The sequence below is a fragment of the Heterocephalus glaber genome, unplaced genomic scaffold (assembly GCF_053883595.1).
Source record: "Heterocephalus glaber isolate CG9 unplaced genomic scaffold, H.glaber_assembly_v1.0 deba00001497, whole genome shotgun sequence".
Taxonomy (NCBI): Eukaryota; Metazoa; Chordata; class Mammalia; order Rodentia; family Bathyergidae; genus Heterocephalus; species Heterocephalus glaber.
Window position 1 is genome coordinate 38,008,600 of NW_028258320.1, and position 8,297 is coordinate 38,016,896.

The window sequence follows — 8,297 nt, forward strand, 5'->3', positions numbered from 1 at the left end:
TCATCATGAAGTCATTCTTATTGATTCTCAGGTTCTAAAGGGAAATCTCATTATTTAAAGCTATTTTTTGGACTCTAGTTGTAAATAGTCTAAAATACAGCTCTTCCTAGATCTGAAAGCCAAATTTAATACATAAAACAATTAGGGAATTAGGCTGATTACTAAGCTACTAACTTAGATAACTGCACTGTCAGTCAGTGAGATGATTTAAAAAGTGGTTTTAAAATGCAGTAGTTTAAAATTCAAAAGCTGTAATAAGCACAAAGATTTGAGTTTCCAGCAAAAAAAATCTTCACTATTAAAATACTTGGTGATTTTAAATCTTGTGTACTTTATCTAGAATGCATAAATACGGGATGATTAAAAGACCCATTCTCCCAATGTTTATGTCTTATCTTTTATTTTTCTTCTTTATTGCAAAAAAGTGTTCTAGAACATAGGTTTTAAACTAAGCTGGGTCTGAATCTGGGTCCCAATTCATAACTAATGATGACAGTTTTTGAGAGGTTTTTTAGATAAACTCAAATTTTGAGGTCTTTTGCTAAATGCAGCACTGCTTCTAGATTACAGAACATATCCAACTTATTTTCCCACTTTAGCCTTAATATTTACCATTTCTTTGCTCATGTGCGATACAATCTTTATTATATATTATCCAATATATTAAAATTTATATTTTGCTATTTTGTAATTGGTTTTGCCCTATTTGTGTCCCTTTATAGTCTAAGGTCAATTCTTACTTTATGCCTCACATTAACAAATTTTAACTTTGAAATCCACTTAAAAATATAATTGGATTTTTATTCCTGCCACACCCACCCACACATGCGCACACACACACACACACAAATATATACATATAAATACATATATATATATAAATATATATATAAATATATATAAATATATATATAAATATATATATACATATATATGCATTTGGGTTAGTTCTAGCTTGTTACTCTGCTTTAAATCAATATTCTTAAACATTATTATCCTTTTATTCTTCTTGATAAAATTTACATTTTTAGAGAGTTTTCAAAAAAGACTCACCAGGATTTTGGCTAAAACTTCATTAAATCATTTTTAATAATTCTCAAAGAAATTGGACAATTTTCCAAAAGTAATTTTTATTCAAAACAAAACAATGAATATCTTAATTTGTTTTCATGTTGTCATTTATGTCCTTCAGTAAAATTGTATTGTTTTCTGTTTTTTATTATTCAGGATATTCCTAGCAATTTTGAGTTATTGTTGCTAACATGAACAAAATCATTTTATATATATATATATATATATATATATATATAGTATATAGCTATTGCTTATTTACAGCTCTATCTATATTTTTCTCAGTATGGAGATGGAATGCAGGGGCATTCTCAGTCTTTTTTTATTTTGAGATGGATCTTGCTAAGTTGTTAATGCTGCCCAGGCTAAGCTTGAACTTGCAATCCTCCTGCCTCAGCCTCCCAGTGTGCTGGGATTACAGATGTACATCACCACCCTTAGTTTACCACTGTCTCTCTTTTAAAAGTTTCAAAATCACTTGTGATTATTTTTTTAAACTATTTTTATGTCACCTTCTGGGAGTATGACACATATTCCAGGAAAGAGTCCCTCCTACCTCCCACTGATGAAGACATAAATCACTCCTCAGGATTAAAAAGAAAAACACACAATGTTGAATTGCACCAGAGTAAAACAAAGCTGTTGGGTTCAATAATTTTTTGTATCAGAAAAAAAATAATTTTTTGTATCACTTAACTTTTTTATTACTTGTTGGAGTTTTTCTTTAACATGGAGCTATTTGTTTCCTGAAATACCTTGAAGAGGAAAAGAAAATTTCTCTACTAATCTAATCAGTTGACAGGACAGAGAATTTAACATGTGCAGAAAGCATAGCAAAAACTTCAGCAATGCATAGACATAAAAATCTGAACTTTGCCTTTGGGCAGTCAGGTTTGGGTAGGAAGGAACACTTGATAGATTGGGGACAGCATCAACAGCCCTCTGCTAAAATAAAGGAGATCATTACTTCTCATTTTCATAAAGCAAATAGTGCATCTACTTAATCATAAGTTGTATCTAAATGTTAATGTGCAAGTTGTTTGTTTGGAACTTGCAATACAGGTTAATATGAAAATGATACACCTCATCAGATCTTGCCAGATTCAGGTTAGCAACATGACAATCTCCAGCAGAGTTTGGCAAAACATGGAGACTCAATTCCAGAGATACTGATTCAGTATATCTAGAGGGGAACCCAAGGAAAATGCGTGTCCACAAGCTCCCAGGGATGCTCAGACTATGATCCGAGGAGCTCTGCTGTATATGATGGCTGATTTCCTAGTCAGCTCACCTAAGTCTGCTTAAATCATGGGTTACAGAAAATTCCAGGAATCCTTCCCTTCCCATTGTAGTTCCAGTTATGGTTATCCTCAACCAAAACAAAACACACATTTGTGAACTGGCACATGAACCCAGTCCTCCTTTCCACACAGCTTCAGGCAACCATCAGGGAAGGAAGAAAAGACCCCGATAGTAAGGTTACCCCAATAACCTGAATCAGGAAAAGAAAAAGGGGGCAGTGGAGAAGATTAAGAAAGGCAGCTTGGGTGAAGAAAGTGTCAACAGTCTGTCCTCCTCTCCCTTCCTGGTAACTCTCCTCCCCTCCCCTCACCTCCCCTCCTCTCCACTCTTCTCTTCAAAAAGACTAGGCAAGAGAGGGAAGGCTGTGGGATTAGAGCTCCCTTTTGTGACTAGTCTCTACAAGGTTCCTTGGCAAAGGGAGAGAATGTGGCTATTAATCACAATGACACCACACACACACACACACACACACACACACACACACACACAGCAAATGGATCAGATCTAGCCAAGAGGAGAAACAGAGTTAAGGAGACTAGCTTCCCAGAGTTGCTATTTTCTCAATGTCAGTTCATCATATCATCTCTTCTGACTATATTTAAGTACGTAACATAGACCTTGTCTAAAGAGGAAAGGGGACTGACATTTACTTCATATCTACTAAAAATCAAGCCCTGTTCTAGGCCCATTACATCCATCATCACATTTACTTTCTGTCCTCGCTTTTACAATGGTGAGCCTGCTGTGGAAAGAGCAAAAGTGAGCTCGCACGCACCCCCACCTTGGTGGGAGACTTTAAACAAGTCACCTAACCTCTCCAGTCACAGTTTCTTTATTTGTAAGGGGGGAGAATTATTACTATTCTATAAGATTGTAGTGAGAATTAAAATATATAGGTCAAAAACTTGGCTCAGTGCTTAGCCCATAGTTGATGTTCAGTAGATGGTAGCTACATAATTATAATTACCATAGTTGTCCTTGTCAAGCTCAACTAGTTAGTAAGCAATAGAGTCAGCATTCAAGTCTAGAAATTTTAAAAAACAATCTTGTTGCTTCTACCCTAACCTTATGCCTATTCAGAGTTATCCAAGTTCCAGTACTACTTTGTATCAACTAGTAGCTGGTTAGAAATAGAGAATAATGGATTCCACCCAAACTAACAGAATTAGAATCTACATTTTAAAATAAATAGAATTAGAATGTACATTTCAACAAAGATCTCCAGGTGATTTGTTTGCATATTAAAGACTGTCAAACACAATCCATTTACTTATTTATTTTTGGTACGGGGGATTGAACTCGGGACCTTGTGCTTGCGACGCAGGCGGTGAACTAAATCCCCACCCCAAACACAATTCATTTATGTATTGATAGAATGTTATGCTTGGTTAAATCCATGGTGAAAATTAGTCACATGACCCCTTGCCATATCTAGAATACATTTACATATGTATTATTTGCTTATGGCTGGATCTCCATTACCTGGAAAAATGGTAGAGGCCAAAACAAATATCCACTGAGTAAATCTAAGGCAAAAGCTGGTGGTGTGTTTTAGCAATATTTTTAATATTGAAGCACATAAAATAATAAGTGTTTTTAATATTGTTGCACTGTTCCATAGGCGTAATTCATCAATTCAGGTCCAGACGGTGCTCCTCATTCTAGTATTTCAAGTACTGGAGGTGAGAAGGAAAGAACTGGTTATTCTGGTTGCCCTTGAATGCAGACTAATCTGTTCAGAACCTTAGAAACCCAGAGTTGTCACCAACTCCAGTATTCATTATACCCTTTTCACGACACCTGTTACTATTGCTAATATCCAGCTTTTCTGTTGATGGAGAAGTTATTTTTTAAAGTGTATTTTAGATGCCTTTGGTATTGTATTCAGAAATCCCTTCCTTACTCAAATATTCTAAAATAATTTAACTACATTTTTCCAGATTTTATATTGTTTGATATTTACATCCTTAATTCACTGGAATTTCTTTTCTTAATTAGAATGAGGAAAGTACTTAGCTTCATTTTGTTCCAAATATTTTGTTAACTGTTGTAAGACCATCTGAGAAATGCTCTTTTATCCACACATCTTAATCTTTTATTGAGTTCTAGAGTCTTAGTTCTTGAAATGCACTTTTATTGTGAAAGATTTTATAATATAATAAATATAATAAAATAATACCTTTGGAAAGCTAGAAATTATTTGGTATAATATATTTGCTAATATTTTATTTAGCCTTAATGTGTCACATTTTACCTTTTTGTTTTTAATATTAGCATTATTTTAGCTTGTCAGATGCATTAAAAATATATAATTTTTATGCTTGATAATAGTTGAGACAGTATAAGAATTGTCTGTTTTTGATAATTTGATAGAACTCTGTAATTCCTTTAAGGATGATGAGGCTTTTTTCATTGAGAGATCTTTTCTGCCTTTTACATTTCTTCTAACGTCTATTAAGTTTTTTTGTTACTTCTGGAGCTAATATTGATCATTTATATTTTTCAATAAAGTTTTCTATTTCATTCAGATGCATCTTTAAGGCTAATGTGTATCAAAAATGTCCAAGTATACAACATAAAGATTTTGTTAGCCTTTCTGTCCATAAAAATGTTGTTAATTCACCCTCTTGTAGAACTATAGTCCTAAATTACATGGTTTTGGGAATGCTACCATAATATTTTAAAATATTCCTTAAAATTTGTTTTAAAAACTAAAAATAGAAATTTCACTTGATGTAGCTATTCTGCTTCTAGGTATCTTCCTGAAAGACATAGTATTACAGTGATACATGCATACCCATATTTATAGCAGCAGAACTCATAATAGCTGAATCTTGGAAGAGGTTTACATGTCCATTGAAAGTTGAATGGGTAAAGAATATGTATTCATACACAATAGAGCACTACTTTGCCATAAAGAAGGATAAATTTTAGTCATTTGTAGGAAAATGGATCCACCTTGAGACAATAATGTTAAGTGAAATAAACCAGACACACAGGCTAAAATGTCACATGCTCTCTCTTGTATGAGAAGCCCAAAGTAAATAAATTAAAGAGCAAATTAAAAGATAGATAATGGGAAATAGTGAGGTGGATTGTTTGCAAATTTAAAGAGGATCAGGAGATGGAGAGAGGGTAGAGGAAGAGCAGGAGAAGGAGAAATAAAAAGAATTCAAATGTGTTATCTACACATTCCCATGCCCCACAATGAATACACTCATGTTGTGCTACTAAACCTTTAAAAATATTTTTTAAAATTCTCTGTATACAAAGAGCATTTATTTTCTTATTCTGAATCCTATATATTGCTTTTTCTGTTTATTTTATGAAATTATTTTACCCAAATAATTAGCACTTAAAATACATATTAATTCTCCTGTTTTTCTAAGGCTTTTTTTCTTTAAAAAATATTAATTATTATTTTGTCTATAAATACAGACATCATGGACAACCAGCCTATAGAGATAATAATTCAAGTGGAAGAGAGTTTCTTTTGCCTTTTTCTGTTTTATAGGAGAGACAGAATTGTACACTCTCTGTTCATATTTTTATTGTACAACAAGTAATATTGACTTAGAAACCACATTTATGCTGAATTATAAACTGTATTTTTATTTCAATATATATGTCCATTCTCATTCTCAGTTTCCTTATTTTAAAACATGTGGAACGGTATCTACATACTATAACAATTCAGGCATTTGGTGCTCTGTGAACTAAATGTCATAATGAGGAGTTAAATATTATAGTGCTTATCCTCCATTTGCCAGTTCTGTAAGCATATTGTAACTTCTTTGAATTTCAGTTTCCTCCTCTATAAAATGGAGATTATAATATCTATCATGAAGGATTTGGGTGAAAATTAATGTTAATGGCCTACCTGTATCTGGACCCTCTTCTCAAATTTAGTATATGTGCTGCCAAAGCAAGCACTCTCTTCTCAAATTTAAAGGAGAAAGAGATCTTTGGGAAATGTAGAATGTGATTTCACTTTATAATATGGTAAAGCGTGTGAGTGTTTTAACCCATACTAAATCTTAATCATAAAGCAAATTCTTCAAAAGCTTCTATAGATATGCCATTGTAACAAACTGAATTTTGTTGATTTCAAGGTGCATTTAAAAAGTATTTTTATATCTTTGTACTTACAATTGATGATGTCAAATAAATACAATTTCATTGTTTTTCTTTCTTGGGAGTACATAATAGAATGACACATTTTATAAATAAAGACATTTTGGAGTTAATAATATATTCTGATATCTTCCTTAGTCTTTTCCAATTTAACTCTTATCTTAGGAAAATTCATATGGCTTAATGAATTACTACACTGTTTGTGGGCATTGATTCCCTCAGACCCAAAGTACCCATTCTAGTGTTCAAGATGCCATCCTGTATACATAACTGAATTTTTAAAAGTTTTCAAAGCACAAAAATCCTAAATATCTTAAACCTCAAACATAGATAGCATAAGTTTCTACAACATGTCTACAAAAATGAAAACCTCAGGAGAAGGTACTCAAAATTGATTAAATGGAACAAGAGAGATCATTACACAAATAAAGGCATTTAACCTCCAAGTTCCTTGGTCAGACTTAAGGGCACAGATTTTAAAATGTGTGCAGGCTGATGGCCCAGATCAGTTCTATTTTGAATAGTTTATTCCCTTGAAGACTCAGCCAACACCTGGAAGAGAAGCAGCTGGGTAAATACACTCCCTGGTCATGCAGTTTAGGAAATAGGAGGCAAGAAAAGATTTGTTGTTTTTTCCCTTGCTCCACTTGCTCCACGGAATACCTTGGAGGTCACAGAAACCTTGATAAAACACTCACTCTCTAGCGTCCAAGTCAGGAGGAGGAGTAAAAGAAAATCCCTGCCCTTCAAGGTGCTGAAGTTACTACTAAAATAGGAGAAGGGAAGGCACTTTTGCCCTTCCATTTTGTGATCTAAGAGTACAGAAATAACTTGAAAGACAACCCCAAATCACAATTCAATGCAAAAGTAAATACATAAACAAAGGATGGATGGATTTCTGTTCAATGATTAGAGAAGTGACAGTTCAATGGCAGAGACATTTACTACATCACAATTAGCAAAATAGACGAGGAAATGGGTACTCTTGGCACTGGTGAAAGGAACACAGAGCCTATTCCAGAACAATCTAGCAACACATAGCTAAACTGAGTAACTAATCTATTGCCCCCCTCACCCCCGAAAAATCCAATTCTTACATTCCTAAATGCATGCCTTAAAGAAATTCTCCCAAAATCTCATAAAAGGGATTTCTGGTGTTTGTAAGGGTGGAGAATTTGAAGAAGTGAAATTATCTGCCTGTAGGGGGTATAACAACGATAGTAGAATGTCCCACAGTGATGAAGAATGAAACTACAGATAGAAGAGGTAGGGTGCAAGTAAATTTATTGAAAAAATACAAAGGCAAGGAAGTAGAGGTCCCACTAGCGGGGTGGGGTTCCTGAGCAGCATATCCGTGGTGGCTGTTGTTCTAGGGACTTTTAAGAGGGCTGGAACAGAGCTTGGGCCATTGTGCAAGCAATATAATCTCTACTGTATGTATTTTTTTAGAGTTCACTCTATGCAATGTTCACACAGTGCCCACACAGGGCCCACATGTCCTTGTATCAATGTCCTATTCGATCATGCTCTGGGCAACTCCCAGACAGTTAAAGTACAAATGGCAGATGTTTTTGTAAGAACCCTGAAAGATGGTGGACTCAGCAGACTCCATTTTGGGCTTCCCAGCTCCATTTTGGGGCCACTGTTCTTACTGACTAATAGAATCCTAACTCCTATTCTACTGATTCTGGTTACAACAGTTAAAAGGTAGATAATGTGGACCTCAATGCCATAGTGCTAAATAACAAAGCATATAACATCCTGCAATGGGCTATATTCTCAGGACAGGA